At 44.5% G+C, this 21,787-nt stretch overlaps 1 pseudogene; it reads right to left on the reverse strand.

Annotated features, from left to right (window-relative positions):
- Positions 1 to 4,998: 4,998 nt before the first annotated feature.
- Positions 4,999 to 16,114, reverse strand: LOC129845480 (CD209 antigen-like protein C; annotated as a pseudogene).
- Positions 16,115 to 21,787: the final 5,673 nt, after the last annotated feature.

Consider the following 21,787-nt stretch of genomic DNA (forward strand, 5'->3'; position numbering starts at 1 on the left):
CACCTACATGTTGTCCCTTGTTTAGTGAAGGCTGTGAGTCATTATCACAATTCATTAGCATCATTTTGTGTGTGTATGTGTGTGTGCCCTCTCAGTACTGTTCTGCCCTCTGTGTGTGTCCAAGTCACACTGTTTTAATGGAAACATTTGGTGTTCCACCGTGCACATCTGTTTGAAACATTCAGTATGATTCAAGATAGAATTGAAGTGATCATATATTTTATCAGATAAAATATTGGACACAGTGAATTTGCACATAGATCATATAGCATTACTGAGGCTTTGACACCCCAGCCTTCAAACTGAGGTCACGTTATGGGTTGCACTCTGTGGCCTGCAACCTATTTATTTATACATCACCAATGGCCCTATGCCATATAGGGGCCTTTTTTAAATCTATAATGTTATTCAGAAGTGTGTGTTGGAAATCTATTCTTGCATCTTTCTCATATGTTTAAAAGGGGACTTTGTATGTGTGTGTGTGTGTGTGTGTGTGTGTGTGTGTGTGTGTGTGTGTGTGTGTGTGTGTGTGTGTGTGTGTGTGTGTGTGTGTGTGTGTGTGTGTGTGTGTGTGTGTCCAACTGCAGGTCACACTGTTTTAATGATCCAATCACATTTAAGCAGGAAGCTGTTAGACCTGCTAGGACATTGTTCCTTCATTACTTAACCCTTTGACTACAATGGTCATGCCCCGCCGAAATCTAATTAACATAACTAAGAAATCCCCATCAAAATCAGTTTGTTTTAACTAAAGATCTGTGTTTTTTTGCATGGGCTGCGTCTCAATCCATCTCTTCCGCCGATATCACACTTCCACATCTCTGGTGAAACGTGGCAGAGTTAGAGGGGTGTTTTTCAGACCATGATACGTTTTTCAATTTTTTTTATCAAGATATAAATAAAAAAACAAGCATAAGCCTATGGCAAATTACATTAAATGTAAATTTTTGTCATTTAACAGAAGCCCTCATCCAGAGCGATTTACATACTAATAAAAACTATTAATTCAAGCATTTTACTGATTGCATGTCTACATAATATCCTCTAAATCTAAAACAATTCAATGTTTTAGTTTTTTAGTTTTTATTCTCTCAATTTTCTTCTTTCTCTATGTCTCTCTCTGACACTAAGGCTCAATCTCAATTAGTCTTTCCTAGATTCCTCTCCTGTCTCCTCTCCTCCTATCTCCTCTCCTCCTTCACAACACTATTAGAGGAGAAAGTCCAAGGTCACTCCTCTTGAACCATATTATCCAATGTGTTTTGAGGAGCAGAGGAGGAAGGATGCGAGGAGAATGGACTCATTGAGAAAGAGTCATTGGCAAGTCTGTAATACCACTATTTTACCTCTATGGTGAGTTGATATCTCACTTTAACCACTAGGTGGAATTATCACTTACATTTCAGCACTGTATCCAACATCAACATGATAACTACTAGAAATCATCACTTAACCATTCAGCACTGTATCCAACCATCAACATGATAACTACTAAACATCATCACTTAACATTCAGCATGACTATACACATGATAACTAAACTCAGCAACAAAAAAAAACGTCCTCTCATCAACTGCGATTATTTTCAGCAAACTTAAAATGTGTAAATATTTGTATGAACATAAGATTCAACAACTGAGACATAAACTGAACAAGTTCCACAGACATGGAATAATGTGTCCCTGTGCAAAGGGGGAGTCAAAATCAAAAGTAACAGTCAGTATCTGGTGTGGCCACCAGCTGCATTAAGTACTGCAGTGCATCTCCTCCTCGTGGACTGCACCAGATTTGCCAGTTCTTGCTGTGAGATGTTACCCCACTCTTCCACTAAGGCACCTGCAAATTCCCAGACATTTCTGGTGGGAATGGCCCTAGCCCTCACCCTCCGATCCAACAGGTCCCAGACATGCTCAATGGGATTGGGATCCGGGCTCTTCGCTGGCCATGGCAGAACACTGACATTCCTGTCTTGTAGGAAATCACGCACAGAACGAGCAGTATGGCTGTTGGCTATGTCATGCTGTAGGGTCATGTCAGGATGAGCCTGCAGGAAGGGTACAACATGAGGGAGGAGGATGTCTTCCCTGTAACGCACAGCGCTGAGATTGCCTGCAATGACAACAAGCTCAGTCCGATGATGATGTGACATACCACCCCAGACCCTCCACCTCCAAATCGATCCTGCTCCAGAGTACAGGCCTCGGTGTACGCTCATTCCTTCGACGATAAACGCAAATCCGATCATCACCCCCGGTGAGAAAAAAAAGTGACTCGTCAGTGAAGAGCACTTTTTGCCAGTCCTGTCTGGTCCAGTGACGGTGGGTTTGTGCCCATAGGCGACATTATTGCCGATGATGTCTGGTGAGGACCTGCCTTACAACAGGCCTACAAGCCCTCAGTCCAGCCTCTCTCAGCCTATTACAGTCTGAGCACTGATGGAAGGATTGTGCGTTTCTGGTGTAACTCAGGCAGTTATTGTTGCCATCCTGTACCTGTCCTGCAGGTGTGATGTTCCGATGTACCGATCCTGTGCAGTTGTTGTTACACGTGGTCTGCCACGGTGAGGACAATCAGCTGTCTGTTCTGTCTCCCTGTAGCGCTATCTTATTAAGCATCTCACAGTACGGACATTGCAATTTATTGCCCTGGCCACATCTGCAGTCCTCATGCCTCCTTGCAGCATGCCTAAGGCGCGTTCACACAGATGAGCAGGGACCATGGGCATATTTCTTTTGGTGTTTTTCAGTCAGTAGAAAGGCCTCTTTAGTGTCCTAAGTTTTCATAACTGTGACCTTAATTGCCTGCAATCTGTAAGCTGTTAGTGTCGTAACGACCGTTCCACAGATGCATTTTCATTAATTATTAATGGTTCATTGAACAAGCATGGGAAACAGTGTTTAAACCGTTTACAATGAAGATCTGAAGTTATTTGGATTGTATCTTTGAAAGATAGGGTTCGGAAAAGGGGACGTTTCTTTTTTTCTGAGTTTACTAGCCATCATTTACTAGCCAACCTTTCAGCATAACCATCAAAATGATAACTACTAATCATCACTTAACCATTCAGCATGACCATCAACATGATAACTACTAATTATCACCACATAACCATTCATCATGGCCATCAACGTGATAGCTACTAAATATCATCACTTAACCATTCAGCATGACCATCAACGCGATAACTACTAGCCATCATCACTTAACCATTCATCATAACCATCAATATGATAACTACTAGACATCATCACTTAACCATTCATCATGACCATCAACATTATAACTACTAGTCCTCATCACTTAACCATTCAGTATGACCATCAACATGATAACTACTAGTCATCATCACTTAACTATTCAGTATGACCATCAACATTGTCGTGTCTTTGACTATGCCAGATTGATTGCTATGACATGCTATTCTATAAAATAATTTCTCCGTAATTATTATCACCTGATTGAACTAATCATGTAAATATTAATTAACTAGAGAGGGACACCACGAAAGAATATTTATAGAGCTGTTATCTTTCGAATAAACTCTTAAAGATTTGTAATATTTTACTAAATAACAGTCACATTAATCGTCATTTTATTCAGTCTCATCTGAAAGTTGTAAGTCCTTGATTGTCTGCAAGAATCCTAGCTAACAAGTTGAATCAGCAATACAAAATTGGGTTTAATTATTTATTTACTAAATACCTAACTAATCACACAGAATCACACATATACAATTAAATCATAACTTGATCACATATTACGTCATACAGAAAACATCCCTAGCGGGCGGAATAGATATGACAGCTTGTTACACAAAGGGAAGGGGCGGGATTTTAGTGAAAGAGCGGGAGATTCGGAACAGGGCAAAAGCTGTGCTCTCGTAAATATAGTTTCTTATGCATTCTAAATACCGCCCATTTGACAAGGAAAATGCAATACATATTTACTCTGAGCTGCGCTTCAGTAGGTTGGTGGTAGATGGAAGGCCGTATCGACGACCCGAGTCCTCTGTCCTTTGGAGAATGTCTCTGTTGGTCACGGGAGACGTTGTAGTAACGTTGTGGGTAGTAGACGGGATACTCGGACTGTCCTTCCTAACCTGCGTTTGTAGCAGCTGTTGCCAACTCAACGGCTAGGAGATATCACTTCTGTAGTGAACACGAGTTCAAAGTTCATACCATTCACAATCAAAGTCCATGCTGATGTTGGCCTAGTTCTGTAGTTATTGTCTGAACCATCTTGACATCGGATCGTCATCCAAAATGTACCCGGAACAGGAAGTTACATTTTTGTCACTGGCTTTATATAGTGGAGGTAGAGGGGTGTGAATGAAAAGTCTATTACCCAGGTCTCTTCACAGGGGCGGGCCCCTGGTTGAGCAGAAGCCAAATTTATGAAAACACAGATCTCTCATTTGGAAGGTAAAATTACATTTCACCTCTTCACAAACAATGTCATATTCAAACATTTGAATTAAACAACAATTCCATGTGAATCCGATACCTCTGACGTTTAGACTTTTCACAGTAGCGTTTATGTCATTCTATCATTGATGAGAATGTGTCAGAGGGCAACCGAACTGACATAATATACCTTAAGTACCACCGCATATGTACAGTTGGTTGGATTACCAGAATATAGTTAATTTCCCCCAACTTCTGATGTTACCCAGAATCTCTATGTTAACCCATGGGTTTCCTTATGTCACATCAGTTATAGTGGGGAGAGAGAAAAAGGGGGAAAGAGGTATTTATGACTGTCGTAAACCTACCCCCAACCCAACGTCATGACAACATGATAACTACTAGCCATCATCACTTAACCATTCATCATGATCATCAACATGATAACTACTAGACATCATCATTTACCAGTTAACAACAAGAGAGAGAGAGAGAGAGAGAGAGAGAGAGAGAGAGAGAGAGAGAGAGAGAGAGAGAGAGAGAGAGAGAGAGAGAGTCAAAAGCATCTTAAGCCTATCACACGGATAACCAATAATTATGGTGTGATTGGTTTCTCACAGACCCAGTGTTGTTCAACACATGGTCCATCCTTCCAGCTCTTCAATGGGTCTGTTGCTGTCTGTGAGATCTCAACACAAGCTGCCTTGTCATTGAGGTTATTAGGTTCCCCTTCCATCCAATACCTGTAAACCACACAGTGAATCAGAGTTGAAAATCGTCTAAAACATCATAGAGAATCAGTCCGTTAACCTCGTCACCAGGCTTTACTGCTACCATTTGAGAGAGAGAGAGAGACAGAGACAGAGAGAGAGACAGAGAGAGAGAGACAGAGAGACATAGAGAGAGAGAGAGAGAGAGCTGGCTGGAGATGAGGTTATCAGACTGTAAAAATTATCATTGCAACAACAGAGAAACAGATAGTAAAAGAAATTCAGAACTGTCAATCACTCACGTAGGTTTAAATGGTGTGCTGTCAACCCACTGCCAGATTCCGTCTTCTTTTAAAGCACCAATCCAGACATTCTTCTTAAATTCATGAATGAATATCTATAATATAAATTTGGAAGAAAAACAATGGCCATTATTTGATCTCCACGGCAAAGACATACATACTAGTAGTAGTATGATGGTAGTAGTAGTTGTAGTATAATAGTGGTAGTATAATAGTATTATTATAATAGTAGTGGTATAACAGTAGTAGTATAATAGTACTTTTACTTCACGATATTCCTGAAGATAATTATATACTTTTTACTCCATACATTTTCCCTGACACCAAAAAGTACTCGTTACATTTTGAATGCTTAGCAGGACAAGAAATTGGTCTGATTCACACACTTATCAAGGGGGCATCCCTGGTCATCCCTAATGCCTGTGATTTGGCAGACTCATTAAACACATGCTTTGTTTGTAAATTATGTCTGGGTGTTGGAGCATGCCCATGGTTATCCGTAAATTAAAAATCAAGACAATTATGCAGTTCGGTTTGCTTTATAAGGAATTTGAAATCATTTAGACTTTTACTTTTGATACTTAAGTATATTTAAAATCAAATACTTTTAGACTGTTACTCAAGTAGTATTTTACTGGGTGACTTTCACTTTTATTTTAGTCCTTTTCTATTAAGGTATCTTTACTTTGACAATTGGGTACTTCTTCCACCACTGCTGGAAAAGTAAGTAGAAAGTAAAAGTACACATTCCCAAAATATCATGATAGTAGTAGTATAATAGTAATGGCATAATAGCAGTAGTAGTAGTACTACTGTACTGTAGCTAATTTCCCCCCAATTTCCCACCAATATCAGACACCTCGAGCTGAAAACTTAAATGGACTTGAAGAAGATAACGGTAAGTTTTGCGACTAAATAAACCCTTCTAGCTAGCTGACCACTGATTTTCATTACAATTTAATCAAGTTCAGTTAGGTTATGAGAGTTTTCAAAAAAAAACTATATACAGTATATATATATATATATACACATTTTGAGGGAGACTGTATGTTGTAAACTTTTTATCTCTGAAATATAGCTAACGGCATTGCTAATATTGCTAGATTGGTCACTAAATGTTGATAAAACTGCTTAGTAACCAAAAAAATAAATGAGTTTAAGTGTAAGATAATACATTTCACAAAAACAGCTGAACATTGTCAAGCTTTACCGTATCAAAATTGTTTTTGATACGGTAAATTGTCGTCTGACGGGGTCATTTCTACTCTGAACCATGCACTTTTTGACACCTATCACTGTAGGCTGTGTTTCATCTTACAACAACTACATAGAGGCAGTATTTTGGACGGTAAAAGAGTGGCTACATTGACGGGGACCTGTTAAAAGAAGTGGTCTGAGTACTTCAACACGCATACAGTGAAAGAGCGCCCTCTCCTTCTTCTCTTCGATGGGCACAAGATCCACGTGGACCCGGAGGTGATGGCATCAGCACTAAGGGAAGACTTCTTTGTCTTCCACCACACTGCACCTATGCCCTGTAGCCTCTGGACGTGGCATAGTCTGGCTCTTTAAAGGCTGAGTTCTCCAAGGTAGCTGGAGACCTCAGCCATGTTGACCACTCCTACATGGTAAACAAATCAGAATTTGCCAGAGTTTTCCGCTACCCGTCCCAGCGCTGCAAGGACATGCGCTATGTGGAAGGGTTTAAGAAATGTGGCTTCTTCCTTTTTGATCCTTCAGCCATTGAAAGGTCCCGTCTAATGCCGTCTTGGTCCCTACCTGGTCCCACCACCGCCTCTCCTTGAATAGCAGCACTGTGTCGTCCACCAGCACCTCCTCCCCAGCGACCACAGGAGGACCCCCAGTCCCTGCTCCAGGCCCAGCCCTAGAAGAGCACCCCCTAATAGAGGGGCTGATAGCGAAGGACCTGGGGCATATCCTAACTGTCCTGAAGTATCGGCTATACCGATACAGAAGACTCCCAGTTGTTGCCGCATACCTCACCGGGGAGGAACACACGTGCCATTGGCAGGAGACGGGTGGGAAGGAGAGGGCCGAGGCAGAGGAGAAAGAGCATCAGGCAGCCCTCAGAACACAGAGGGCACAGGAGAGGGCTGCTATGCATGAGACCATTGATACCATCGCCTCTGCTGGACGCCTCACAGGAATCCCTCCTGACAGCTGCGTCACCACCGCCAGTGCCTCCCAGTGTGCAACACCTGTAGGAGCCGCCGGAGCCTCTTGCTGCCGAAGTAGACCACGTGCCTGTTCTCTCAGCCACACCACTGTCGGTCCTTCAACCCCACCACCACAAACACTAGCTCCTCCAAGCCATTGTCAGCGGTTTCATCCACCACCACGATGCACACCACCCCCCTGTCTGTCACCACTGAAGCGGCCTCCTCTGGACCAATTACTTCTTCCATCTCCTCTAGTCACACCACCACAGCAGCCTTGTCTGGTGTCCCTGCCCCCTGCAATTTGAATACAGCCACCTCCATGAACACATGCTCAATTATGAAAAAAAGACTGTTAATGTTTTTTTTAAACTGCAATGTTTTAAATCTACAGTCCATAGCACCAGCTCTCAAGGCATGTCCACCTCCTCCGAAACCTCTGCAGCTTCCTCCAGAGGTATTGATGTAAAAAGTAGAAAATTGTTTTCATGAAACATGCTCTGTCTGACACGACTGTTTCTCTCTGCAGCACAGAAAAGGAAGAGAACAGCTCCAGCAGCCACCTCTGTCACTCCACCCATGGCTCTACCCTCAGGTACTTCATCATCTGGTTGTTTTTCTCTCTCAGTTGTGTCAATTACTAGTACTGCTGCAGTACTTCTACATTTGCAAACCATGTTAATCAATTTAATTATAATTTTTTAGAAAACAAGACACCCCCTGCAGTGCTCGCTGCTGAGAGCGTTATCTGCTTGCAAGCTCCCCACAGGAGCGTTAGTCCGATGTGCCATGGGTGTGCTGTGACTGACAGCACTGGTTCCACTGCAGGTTTCATTGAGATTTCTATGACAATATAGGGATGGAGGTCAATATTTAATTGTTTGTTTTCATATACAATTATTTATTAAAAAAAAAATCTTCTAAATTATGTATAAAATATAATTTATATATTTCTTCAACGCATAGGACAGGCAGCTGATCGTCCTCGCAGTGGCAGACCACGTGTAACAACACCTGCACAGGATCGGTACATCGGAACATCACACCTGCAGGACAGGTACAGGATGGCAACAATAAATGCCCGAGTTACACCAGGAACGCACAATCCCTCCATCAGTGCTCACACTGTCCGCAATAGGCTGAGAGAGGCTGGACTGAGGGCTTGTAGGCCTGTTGTAAGGCAGATCCTCTCCAGACATCATCGGCATTTACGTCGCCACCGTCGCTGGACCAGACAGGACTGGCAAAAAGTGCTCTTCACTGACGAGTCACATTTTTTTCTAACCAGGGTTGATGATCGGATTTGCGTTTATCGTCGAAGGAATGAACATACACTGAGGCCTGTACTCTGGAGTGGGATCGATTTGAAGTTGGAGGGTCTGGGGCGGTGTGTCACAGCATCATCGGACTGAGCATGTTGTCATTGCAGGAAATCTCAACGCTGTGCGTTACAGGGAAGACATCCTCCTCCCTCATGTGGTACCCTTCCTGCAGGCTCATCCTGACATGACCCTCCAGCATGACAATGCCACCAGCCATACTGTTACGGCTCTCGTTTGTAGAAGGAGTGGACCAAGGCGCAGCGTGGTAGCCGTACATCGTCTTTTTATTGATGACACCAAAACAAAACAACAAAGACAAAATAACGAAAGCGCACAGTTCTGTAATGCTAAGAAACTATACAGAAAACAAGATCCCACAACTGAAGGTGGGAAAAAGGGCTGCCTAAGTATGATCCCCAATCAGTGACAACGATAGTCAGCTGCCTCTTATTGGGAACCATACCCGGCCAACAAAGACATATATAAACTAGAATGCCCACCCCAACCTAACCAAATAGAGAAATAAAAAGGCTCTCTATGGTCAGGGCGTGACAGTACCCCCCTCCCCAAGAAGGTGCGGACTCCGGCCGCAAAACTTGACTCAATAGGGGAGGGTCTGGGTGGGCATCTATCCTCGGTGGTGGCTTCGGTTCGAGATGTAGCCCCCGCTCCGTAAGCTGATCCCACCGCTTCTGTGGGACCGGACCGTGGGATCGTCACCGGAGACTCCGGACCATGGATCGTTGCCAGAGGAACCGGACCGTGGATCATCGCCGGAGGCTCTGGACTGGGAACCACCGCTCAAGGCTCCGGACTGCAGATCGTTGCCGGAGGCTCTGGACTGGGAAACGCCGCTCGAGGCTCCGGACTGCAGATCGTCGCCGGAGGCTCTGGACTGGGAAACGCCGCTCGAGGCTCCGGACTGCAGATCGTCGCCGGAGGCTCTGGACTGGGAACCCCCGCTGGAGGCTCTGGACTGCAGCTTGTCGCTGGAAACTCTGGATTGCAGATCGTCGCTGGAGGCTCCGGACTGCAGATCGTCGCTGGAGGCTCTGGACTGGGAACCCCCGCTGGAGGCTCTGGACTGCAGCTCCTCGCTGGAAACACTGGACTGCAGATCATTGCTGGAGGCTCCGGACTGCTGACCATCGATGGAGACTCCGGACTGCGGACCGTCGCTGCAGGCTCCGGGCGGGGGACCATCGCTGGAGGCTCCGGGCATGGATTATCACTGGAGGCTTCGTTCCGTGGATCATTACTACAGGTTCCGGGCCATGGATCATCACTGGAGGCTTCGTGCCATGGATCATCAATGGAGGCTTCGGGCCATGGATCATCACTGGAGGCTTCGTACGTGGAGCCGGAACAGGTCTCACCGGACTGAGGAGACGTACTGGCAGCCTGGTACGTGGAGCTGCCACAACGCGTCCTGGCTGGATACCCACTTTAGCTCGGTGAGTGTGGAGAGCTGGCACAGGACGCACTGGGCTAAGAAGGCGCGCTGGAGGCATAGTGCGTATAGCCGGTGTATGATATACTAGGCCGTGGAGGCGCACTGGAGGTCTGGAGCGTAGAGCAGGCACAACGCGTCCTGGCTGAATACCCCTGTAGCACGGCAAGTGCGGCGAGCTGGCACAGGCCGCACTGGGTTGTGCTGGTGAACTGGGGATACCGTGCGTAGAGCTTGCGCAGGATATCCTGGGCTGAAGAGACGCACCGGAGACCAGGAGCGCTGAGCCGGCACAATCCGTCCTGGCTGAATGCCCATTCTAGCACGGCAACTGCGGGGATCTTGCACAGAGCGCACCGGGCTGTGGATGCGCACTGAAGGCACGGTGCACAGAACCGGAAAACGTGGCACTTGAACCGTGACCAACTCCTCATTGTGTTTACAGGGAGTTGGTTTTCATTCACCCCTTAGTTCCGTTCGTTCCGCTCGCTGCGCTCGCCAACCCGTGTGCCCTCCCCACAATTTTTTGGGCAGGCTGCCTCTCTTGCTTCCGTCCTTGCCGTGACTCCTGGTATCACCGCCGTTCCTCACTCGCTCCTTCCGCCTGTTTCCACGGCAGGCTCTCATGCCCTGCCATTACCACCTCCCATGTTCATGATGTCCTCCATTCCGGGGCACGCTGCTTGGTCCGTTGTTGGTGGGATCTTCTGTTACGGCTCTCGTTTATAGAAGGAGTGGACCAAGGCGCAGCATGGTAGGCGTACATCGTCTCTTTATTGATGACACCAAAACAGTTATGTAAGGCTAAGAACCTAAACAGAGAACAAGATCCCACAACTGAAGGTGGGAAAAAGGGCTGCCTAAGTATGATCCCCAATCAGAGACAACGATAGTCAGCTGCCTCTGATTGGGGACCATATCCGGCCAACAAAGAAATATAGAAACTAGAATGCCAACCTCAAATCACACCCTGACCTAACCAAATAGAGAAATAAAAAGGCTCTCTAAGGTCAGGACGTGACATATACGGCTCGTTTTGTGCGTAATTTCCCTCAAGACAGGAATGTCTGTGTTCTGCCAAAGAGCCCGGATCTCTAACCCATTGAGCACGTCTGGGACCTGTTGGATCGGAGGGTGAGGGCTAGGGCCATTCCCCCAAAAAATGTCAGGGAACTTGCAGGTGCCTTGGTGGAAGGGTAGGGTAACATTTCACAGCAAAAACTGGCAAATCTGGTGCAGTCCATGAGGAGGAGATGCGCTGCAGTACTTAACTTCTTATGGCTGAAATCCTGGTAACGGGATCGATATGACAACAGCCAGTGAAAGTGCAGGGCGCCAAATTCAAACAACATAAATCTCATAATTAAAATTCCTCAAACATACATGTATCTCATACCATTTTAAAGGTAATCTTGTTGTTAATCCCACGAAAGTGTCCGATTTCAAATAGGCTTTTCAGCGACAGCACCACAAACGATTATGTTAGGTCACTGCAAAATCACAGACAAACACAGTAATTTTCCCAGCCAAAGATAGGAGTCACAAAAAGCAGAAATAGAGATAAAATGAATCACTAACCTTTGATGATCTTCATCAGATGACACTCATAGGACTTCATGTTACACAATACATATACAGTGGGGAGAACAAGTATTTGATACACTGACAATTTTGCAGGTTTTCCTACTTACAAAGCATGTAGAGGTCTGTAATTTTTATCATAGGTACACTTCAACTGTGAGAGAAGGAATCTAAAAAAATCCAGAAAATCACATTGTATGATTTTTAAGTAATTAATTTGCATTTTATTGCATGACATAAGTATTTGATACATCAGAAAAGCAGAACTGAATATTTGGTACAGAAACCTTTGTTTGCAATTACAGAGATCATACGTTTCCTGTAGTTCTTGACCAGGTTTGCACACACTGCAGCAGGGATTTTGGCCCACTCCTCCATACAGACCTTCTCCAGATCCTTCAGGTTTCGGGGCTGTCGCTGGGCAATACGGACTTTCGGCTCCCTCCAAAGATTTTCTATTGGGTTCAGGTCTGGAGACTGGCTAGGCCACTCCAGGACCTTGAGATGCTTCTTACGGAGCCACTCCTTAGTTGCCCTGGCTGTGTGTTTCGGGTCGTTGTCATGCTGGAAGACCGAGCCACGACCCATCTTCAATGCTCTTACTGAGGGAAGGAGGTTGTTGGTCAAGATCTCGCGATACATGGCCCCATCCATCCTCCCCTCAATACGGTGCAGTTGTCCTGTCCCCTTTGCAGAAAAGCATCCCCAAAGAATGATGTTTCCACCTCCATGCTTCACGGTTGGGATGGTGTTCTTGGGGTTGTACTCATCCTTCTATTCCTCCAAACACGGCGAGTGGAGTTTAGAGCAAAAAGCTCTATTTTTGTCTCATCAGACCACATGACCTTCTCCCATTCCTCCTCTGGATCATCCAGATGGTCATTGGCAAACTTCAGACGGGCCTGGACATGCGCTGGCTTGAGCAGGGGGACCTTGCGTGCGCTGCAGGATTTTAATCCATGACGGCGTAGTGTGTTACTAATGGTTTTCTTTGAGACTGTGGTCCCAGCTCTCTTCAGGTCATTGACCAGGTCCTGCCGTGTAGTTCTGGGCTGATCCCTCACATTCCTCATGATCATTGATGCCCCACGAGGTGAGATCTTGCATGGAGCCCCAGACTGAGGGTGATTGACCGTCATCTTGAACTTCTTCCATTTTCTAATAATTGTGCCAACTGTTGTTGCCTTCTCACCAAGCTGCTTGGCTATTGTCCTGTAGCCCATCCCAGCCTTGTACAGGTGTACAATTTATCCCTGATGTCCTTACACAGCTCTCTGGTCTTGGCCATTGTGGAGAGGTTGGAGTCTGTTTGATTGAGTGTGTGGACAGGTGTCTTTTATACAGGTAATGAGTTCAAACAGGTGCAGTTAATACAGGTAATGAGTGGAGAACAGGAGGGCTTCTTAAAGAAAAACTAACAGGTCTGTGAGAGCCGGAATTCTTACTGGTTGGTAGGTGATCAAATACTTATGTCATGCAATAAAATGCAAATTAATTACTTAAAAATCATACAATGTGATTTTCTGGATTTTTGTTTTAGATTCCGTCTCTCACAGTTGAAGTGTACCTATGATAAAAATGACAGACCTCTACATGCTTTGTAAGTAGGAAAACCTGCAAAATCGGCAGTGTATCAAATACTTGTTCTCCCCACTGTATGTGTTGTTCGATAGAGTTAATATTTATATACAAAAACCTTAGTTTACATTGGCGCCATGTTCAGAAATGCCTCCAAAATATCCGGAGAAATTGCAGAGAGCCACGTCAAATAACATAAATACTCATCATAAACTTTGATGAAAGATACATGTTTTACATAGAATTAAAGATTTCCAAAAGCTTTACGGCAAAACAAAATATTCAATAATCTGAAAACAGCGTTCAGCCACAAAAGCAAGCCATACAGTTACCCGCCAAATTGTGCAGTCAACAAAACTCATAAAAAGCATTATAAATCTTCACTTACCTTTGCTGATATTCGCTGGAATGCACTCCCAGGACTCCCACTTCCACAAGAAATGTTTGTTTTGTTCGGTAATGTCCATCATTTATGTCCAAATAGCTACTTTTGTTAGCGCGTTTGGTAAACAAATCCAAAGTCACTAAGCGCGTTCACTAAAAGCTGACGAAATGTCCAAAAGTTCCGTAACAGTCAGTAGAAACATGTCAAATGATGTATTGAATCAATCTTTAGAAGGTTTTTAACATAAATCTTGAATAACGTTCCAACTGGAGAATTACATTGACTTCAGATGAGCGATGGAACAGAGCTCCCTCTCATGTGAACGCGCATGGTTAGAGCATGGTCAGGTCATGGCAGACCTGACTTATTCCCATCTCATTCGGCCCCCCTTCACAGTAGAGGCATCATACAAAGTTCCACAGACTGTTGACATGTAGTGGAAGCCGTAGGAAGTGCAAACTCATCCATATCTCGCTGTGATTTCAATAGGATCTTGGTTGAAAATCAACCAGCCTCATAATTCCCACTTCCTGTTTGGATTTTTTCTCAGGTTTTTGCCTGCCATATTAATTATTTTATACTCACAGACATCATTCAAACAGTTTTAGAAACTTCAAAGTGTTTTCTATCCAATATGAATAATAATATGCATATATTAGCAACTGGGACTGAGGAGCAGGCCGTTTAATATGGGCACCTCTGGGCACCTTTCATCCAAGCTACTCAATACTGCCCCTGCAGCCATAAGAAGTTAATGCAGCTGGTGGCCACACCAGATACTGACTGTTACTTTTGATTTTGACCCCCCCTTTGTTCAGGGACACATTACTCCATTTCTGTTAGTCACATGTCTGTGGAACTTGTTCAGTTTATGTCTCAGTTGTTGAATGTTGTTATGGTCATAGAAATATGTATTTACACATGATAAGTTTGCTGAAAATAAACACAGTGAGAGGACTGTGAGAGGACTTTTCTTTTTCTGCTGAGTTTATATAATTTCATGCAAACTTTCGTTTCTGAGAGGAAATATATTTAAAAAATTGACAGTGATTTGAACATTTGCAATGCAGTTGGTTATACATGTTGAATACTAATCAGAGAAGTAGATGATAATAAAGAAACTGTAGTATTGTAGTATTACTAATGTATTATCTATTACCTGTTCTTCTCTGCTGTTTATAATAACCAACTCTCCTCCCAGTGTTCTGCACTCCCTCTGACCGGCCCCAGATGTGTTCATTGTGGAGGAGAGATAATAACAGCTGGTGCCAAACTTCCACCATCCAGCTAGACAGGGTTTCTCTGAGATGAACACATCAGAACAGCAGGCATTCAAAAGTCTACAAATATACTACATCTCTTCTATGTACTAAATGAAATGAATCAACTCCACTCACCATAGAACCTAACCCTGGTCTGTAGCTGGTCTCTCTCTTCAGTCAGAAGGCTGTTGCTGTCCTGTAGCTGTTCTCTCTCTTTAGTCAGAAGGCTGTTGCTGTCCTGTAGCTGGTCTCTCTCTTTAGTCAGAAGGCTGTTGCTGTCCTGTAGCTGTTCTCTCTCTGTTGAGTAGTGATGACCAATGACTCCATCTGTAAAAAGGAAGAGTTAATTAAAAATGTAATTTCCTCACCATTGTTGATTAAGTAGGCTACTTAAGTCTCAGTGACAACATACTAAACTTACAGTAGACAGACAGGCCTATGATCCCAGCCAATAAGAGAACACACAGCAGCCCCAGACACACTGCAGCAATTCCAAAGGGTCTCTTCCACCACTGAAAATGCACTAAATCACAAATTGTTAAAGTAAGTAAAGTAATCTTTGGTAATGTGTTTTACTGTATCATCCAGGATTGGGACAAATAAAGCTATAACAATACAATATATATTAATATCACCTGTTCAATGTGTGTAATTTGTGTGTGTGTGTGTGTGTGTGTGTGTGTGTGTGTGTGTGTGTGTGTGTGTGTGTGTGTGTGTGTGTGTGTGTGTGTGTGTGTGTGTGTGTGTGTTGTGTGTGTGTGTGTGTGTGTGTGTGTGTGTGTGTGTGTGTGTGTAATCTTACCTGAAGCAACAACTCCATCTCTTGTACTGGGATTGAAGGCTCCTACGTTGCCATATAATTGGCCATCAATGTCTGTGTTCTTCATTGCATCAGGCTCATCGTCTTCAAATCCATCTGAATTTCCATAAACTCCCTCTGACATCTTAACACAAATACAGTAACTTCTACTTCTAACCTCAACTCTAATATACGTCTGTAGCTGTGTCTTCTCCCTGCACTGTCCTGCGTCTGTGTGATATACTGTAGTGACACTATTTTTTAAACGTTCAACCACAGTGAAGTGGAAACTGGTCACCACGTGACTTGAACCAGCCTTAGTTCCTAATCTGAACATGTTTGTTTCCCAGTGTTCATCAGTTTTAAACATGTGATTCAACTGAGGTGATAATATACTACATGATATGACTCTATATCATGCTATATGATGTATGTGTGGGTCACAGGGTCCCAATTTTGGATACATTCACATATAACCTACATATATCCTGACTAAATGTACAGCACCCCCAGCCTTCAAATGGAGAGAAACTTATGTCTTGCACTCTGTGACCGGCGGGGCAGGGGGGAAGTTGCCACAAGACACTGATCTTATGTCCGTTTTGAATTTCCACCACAAATGGTTAAAGTTAGGATTTTGGGAGGGAAACCTGATTCTAGATCTGTACCATATAGGCTCTTTGTTCTATCTATGCTGAATGTGAAGAGTTACTCAGAATGAAAAAGCAGAAGTTCTGACAACATCTCCATAGTTTCAGTTTGACAGATTTAAGAGAATAAAAAGAATAAAAACCCTTCACATGTTTTATGACAAAAAAGTTCATAATTCCACCATGTCTTTCAGTACAACATAACACATACATACCGGTTACATCTAATGACACAACTCTCTCTGCACTGATTCCACTGTTCCACATGACATCTACCTACATGAACTATTATACAACTCTACAGCTCTACTCTATTCCACAGGAGGAGAGAAAGCATCACACAGATCCTTACATACAGGGACAGAGTCAAAGGTGGCCCTCTGGTGGATGTAGTACTAACTACAGGTACAGCTGTAGTGTTGGGGACAGAGACCTGGGTGGATGTAGTACTAACTACAGGTACAGCTGTAGTGTTGGTGACAGAGACCTGGGTGGATGTAGTACTAACTACAGGTACAGCTGTAGTGTTGATGACAGAGACCTGGGTGGATGTAGTACTAACTACAGGTACAGCTGTAGTGTTGGTGACAGAGACCTGGGTGGATGTAATACTAACTACAGGTACAGCTGTAGTGTTGGTGACAGAGACCTGGGTGGATGTAATACTAACTACAGGTACAGCTGTAGTGTTGATGACAGAGACCTGGGTGGATGTAGTACTAACTACAGGTACAGCTGTAGTGTTGATGACAGAGACCTGGGTGGATGTAGTACTAACTACAGGTACAGCTGTAGTGTTGGTGACAGAGACCTGGGTGGATGTAGTACTAACTACAGGTACAGCTGTAGTGTTGGTGACAGAGACCTGGGTGGATGTAGTACTAACTACAGGTACAGCTGTAGTGTTGGTGACAGAGACCTGGGTGGATGTAGTACTAACTACAGGTACAGCTGTAGTGTTGGTGACAGAGACCTGGGTGGATGTAGTACTAACTACAGGTACAGCTGTAGTGTTGGTGACAGAGACCTGGGTGGATGTAGTACTAACTACAGGTACAGCTGTAGTGTTGGTGACATAGACCTGGGTGGATGTAGTACTAACTACAGGTACAGCTGTGGTGTTGCTGACAGAGACCTGGGTGGATGTAGTACTAACTACAGGTACAGCTGTAGTGTTGGTGACAGAGACCTGGGTGAATGTAGTACTAACTACAGGTACAGCTGTAGTGTTGGTGACAGAGACCTGGGTGGATGTAGTACTAACTACAGGTACAGCTGTAGTGTTGGTGACAGAGACCTGGGTGGATGTAGTACTAACTACAGGTACAGCTGTAGTGTTGGTGACAGAGACCTGGGTGGATGTAGTACTAACTACAGGTACAGCTGTAGTGTTGGTGACAGAGACCTGGGTGGACGTAGTACTAACTACAGGTACAGCTGTAGTGTTGGTGACAGAGACCTGGGTGGATGTAGTACTAACTACAGGTACAGCTGTAGTGTTGGTGACAGAGACCTGGGTGGATGTATTACTAACTACAGGTACAGCTGGAGTGTTGGTGACAGAGACCTGGGTGGATGTAGTACTAACTACAGGTACAGCTGTAGTGTTGCTGACAGAGACCTGGGTGGATGTAGTACTAACTACAGGTACAGCTGTAGTGTTGGTGACAGAGACCTGGGTGGATGTAGTACTAACTACAGGTACAGCTGTAGTGTTGGTGACAGAGACCTGGGTGGATGTAGTACTAACTACAGGTACAGCTGTGGTGTTGGTGACAGAGACCTGGGTGGATGTAGTACTAACTACAGGTACAGCTGTAGTGTTGGTGACAGAGACCTGGGTGGATGTAGTACTAACTACAGGTACAGCTGTAGTGTTGGTGACAGAGACCTGGGTGGATGTATAACTAACTACAGGTACAGCTGTAGTGTTGGTGACAGAGATCTGGGTGGATGTAGTATTAACTACAGGTACAGCTGTAGTGTTGGTGACAGAGACCTGGGTGGATGTAGTACTAACTACAGGTACAGCTGTAGTGTTGGTGACAGAGACCTGGGTGGATGTAGTACTAACTACAGGTACAGCTGTAGTGTTGGTGACAGAGACCTGGGTGGATGTAGTACTAACTACAGGTACAGCTGTAGTGTTGGTGACAGAGACCTGGGTGGATGTAGTACTAACTACAGGTACAGCTGTAGTGTTGGTGACAGAGACCTGGGTGGATGTAATACTAACTACAGGTACAGCTGTAGTGTTGGTGACAGAGACCTGGGTGGATGTAGTACTAACTACAGGTACAGCTGTAGTGTTGGTGACAGAGACCTGGGTGAATGTAGTACTAACTACAGGTACAGCTGTAGTGTTGGTGACATAGACCTGGGTGGATGTAGTACTAACTACAGGTACAGCTGTAGTGTTGGTGACATAGACCTGGGTGGATGTAGAACTAACTACAGGTACAGCTGTAGTGTTGGTGACAGAGACCTGGGTGGATGTAGTACTAACTACAGGTACAGCTGTAGTGTTGGTGACAGAGACCTGGGTGGATGTAGTACTAACTACAGGTACAGCTGTAGTGTTGGTGACAGAGACCTGGGTTATTGTGGTTATGGTGGTGGTTGTGGTGGTAGTTGTTGTTGTGGTGGTTGTGGTGGTGGTGGTTGTGGTGGTGGTGGTGGTTGTGGTGGTAGTTTTTGTTGTGGTGGTTGTGGTGGTGGTGGTTGTGGTGGTAGTTGTTGTTGTGGTGGTAGTGGTGGTGGTGGTTGTGGTGGTAGTTGTTGTTGTGGTGGTTGTGGTGGTGGTGGTTGTGGTGGTAGTTTTTGTTGTGGTGGTTGTGGTGGTGGTGGTTGTGGTGGTAGTAGCGGTTGTGGTTGTGGTGGTTGTGGTGGTAGTGGCGGTAGTGGTGGCGGTTGTGGTGGTTGTGGTTGTGGTGGTTGTGGTGGTAGTGACAGTAGTGGCGGTTGTGGCAGTTGTGGCAGTTGTGGTGGTAGTTGTGGTTCTGGTTGTTGTGTTGGAAGTGGTTGTGGTGATAGTATCGGTTGTTGTAGTGTTGGTTGTGGTGGTAGTGTCTGTTGTGTGGTTGTGGTGGCGGTTTTGGTGGCGGTTGTGGTGGCGGTTGTGGTGGTAGTGGTGGTAGTGTCTGTTGTGGTAGTTACGGTTGTGTGGTTGTGGTAGCGGTTTTGGTGGCGGTTGTGGTGGTGGTTGTGGTGGTTGTTGTGGTGGTAGTGGTGGTTGTGGTGGTGGTTGTGGTGATAGTATCGGTTGTTGTAGTGTTGGTTGTGGTGGTAGTGGTGGTAGTGTCTGTTGTGGTAGTGATGGTTGTGTGGTTGTGGTGGCGGTTTTGGTGGCGGTTATGGTGGCGGTTGTTGTGGTGGTTGTTGTGGTGGTTTTTGTGGTGGTAGTGGTGGTTGTGGTGGTAGTAGTGGTAGTGGTGGTTGTGGTGGTAGTAGTGGTAGTGGTGGTTGTGGTGGTAGTGGTGGTAGTGGTGGTTGTGGTGGCGGTTGTGGTGGTTGTTGTGGTGGTGGTAGTGGTAGTGGTGGTTGTGGTGGTAGTAGTGGTAGTGGTGGTTGTGGTGGTAGTGGTGGTAGTGGTGGTTGTGGTGGTGGTTGTGGTGGTTGTTGTGGTGGTAGTGGTGGTTGTGTCGATTGTGGTGGTAGTGGTGGCACCATCTCTGACCAGTAGAGCTGGTATCTTACACCAACCAAGTCCTTTCATATCAGTGACCAGAGAGACGATATGAGGAGAGGAGGCCCATTTTAGAGTTTTGGAACATGACCCTTACCTTTCTGACAGAGAGACGCAGGACAGAGTAGTTCAAGTCTGTGGCTCCAGCGGAATCGATGTTCAGGGTGACGTCAGTTCCCAACAGAGTGCTGGCAGGCGCTATGAGGGTCACCACGGAGATGCTGGTGGGGAAGGAGGAAGTGAAGGTCGTTGATGTCTCGGACGGTAAAGGTTCCTCCACTACATTTCACCAGAACACTCGGGTCCCTGGTCCAGAGGAAAAGTGTGCACTTTCAGACTCAGACAGAGAGTTCTACAAGAGGAAACCAACTGACCGTAACAGAGATGCTGGAAGTCTTTATCTGAGTGGAGGCCTGTCTCTGGAAGAGGCTAGGTGATGATTTGGTGGTGGTGCTGTTGCTCTCTCCCCTCAGACGCACCAAAAAACTCCCCCTGCTGGACTCTGGCACACTACCGCAATAAATAAATCCTATTTCTACACTCCTATTCCCTTGTCCAAGCTTTGCCTACATTTGGTGTATCATTTTACTATAGTCAGTGTCCAGATTTCAGTTTCTATTTAACCCATCTAAACAGTAGGCTACAGTTCCCCTTGATGTGTCATACGCCTATTTGAAGTCCCATCTTATGACTGTCAAATTTGTGTAGCACCTCACAATCATCACATATAACATAGCATAACATAACACTGCTATCATACTCTTTTACCACTTCACCAAATATTTTCCAAACATGACTTTTCTGGCCCTGCCTTCGCTTTATCCTCCATGGATTGACGTTAACTTTTTCTGACAAAAAAAGCATAAAAAAAAACTCGACAAGGTAATAAAAAAAACAACAACAATGTAAAAAAAAAGCTAATTTAAAAACGACAACGTAATTAAAATAAGGTGGAGAAAATGTCCGCTGGTGACTCACCGGGGAAAGAGCCAGTGTTTCTGGCTTGTCATTAAATGTGAAGACCTGCTATTTTATCAAATCAATTATCTGTAATTATCATTACCTGAATAAACTAATCATGTATATTAAATTAACTAGGAAGTCGGGGCACAATGGAATAATTTGTTTATATATATATCTCCCGAATCCACTCTTAAAGATCTGAGATATTTTATATCAATAGCAGTCAATCAGTCATGAATTATTCTTATTACCTTTGTCAGTCTCATCTGAACGTCGTAAACTGTTGGTTATCTGCATGAACCCAGCCTCTACTTCGAATAATCCATACACCAATTGACTCAATTATTTATTTACTAACTAATTAAACAATTACATAATATACAATACATAATAACATTATACAGTAAAATACCATCCCTAGTGGACTAAACAAGACAAAACAGTTTGGTTATAACACAGTACAATCAGTGAGAAGAGAAGGGGGTTTTGGAAGAAAGGAACATTGGTCTTTATCAGACCT

Source organism: Salvelinus fontinalis, unplaced genomic scaffold, assembly GCF_029448725.1.
Source record: "Salvelinus fontinalis isolate EN_2023a unplaced genomic scaffold, ASM2944872v1 scaffold_0315, whole genome shotgun sequence".
NCBI classification, from domain to species: domain Eukaryota; kingdom Metazoa; phylum Chordata; class Actinopteri; order Salmoniformes; family Salmonidae; genus Salvelinus; species Salvelinus fontinalis.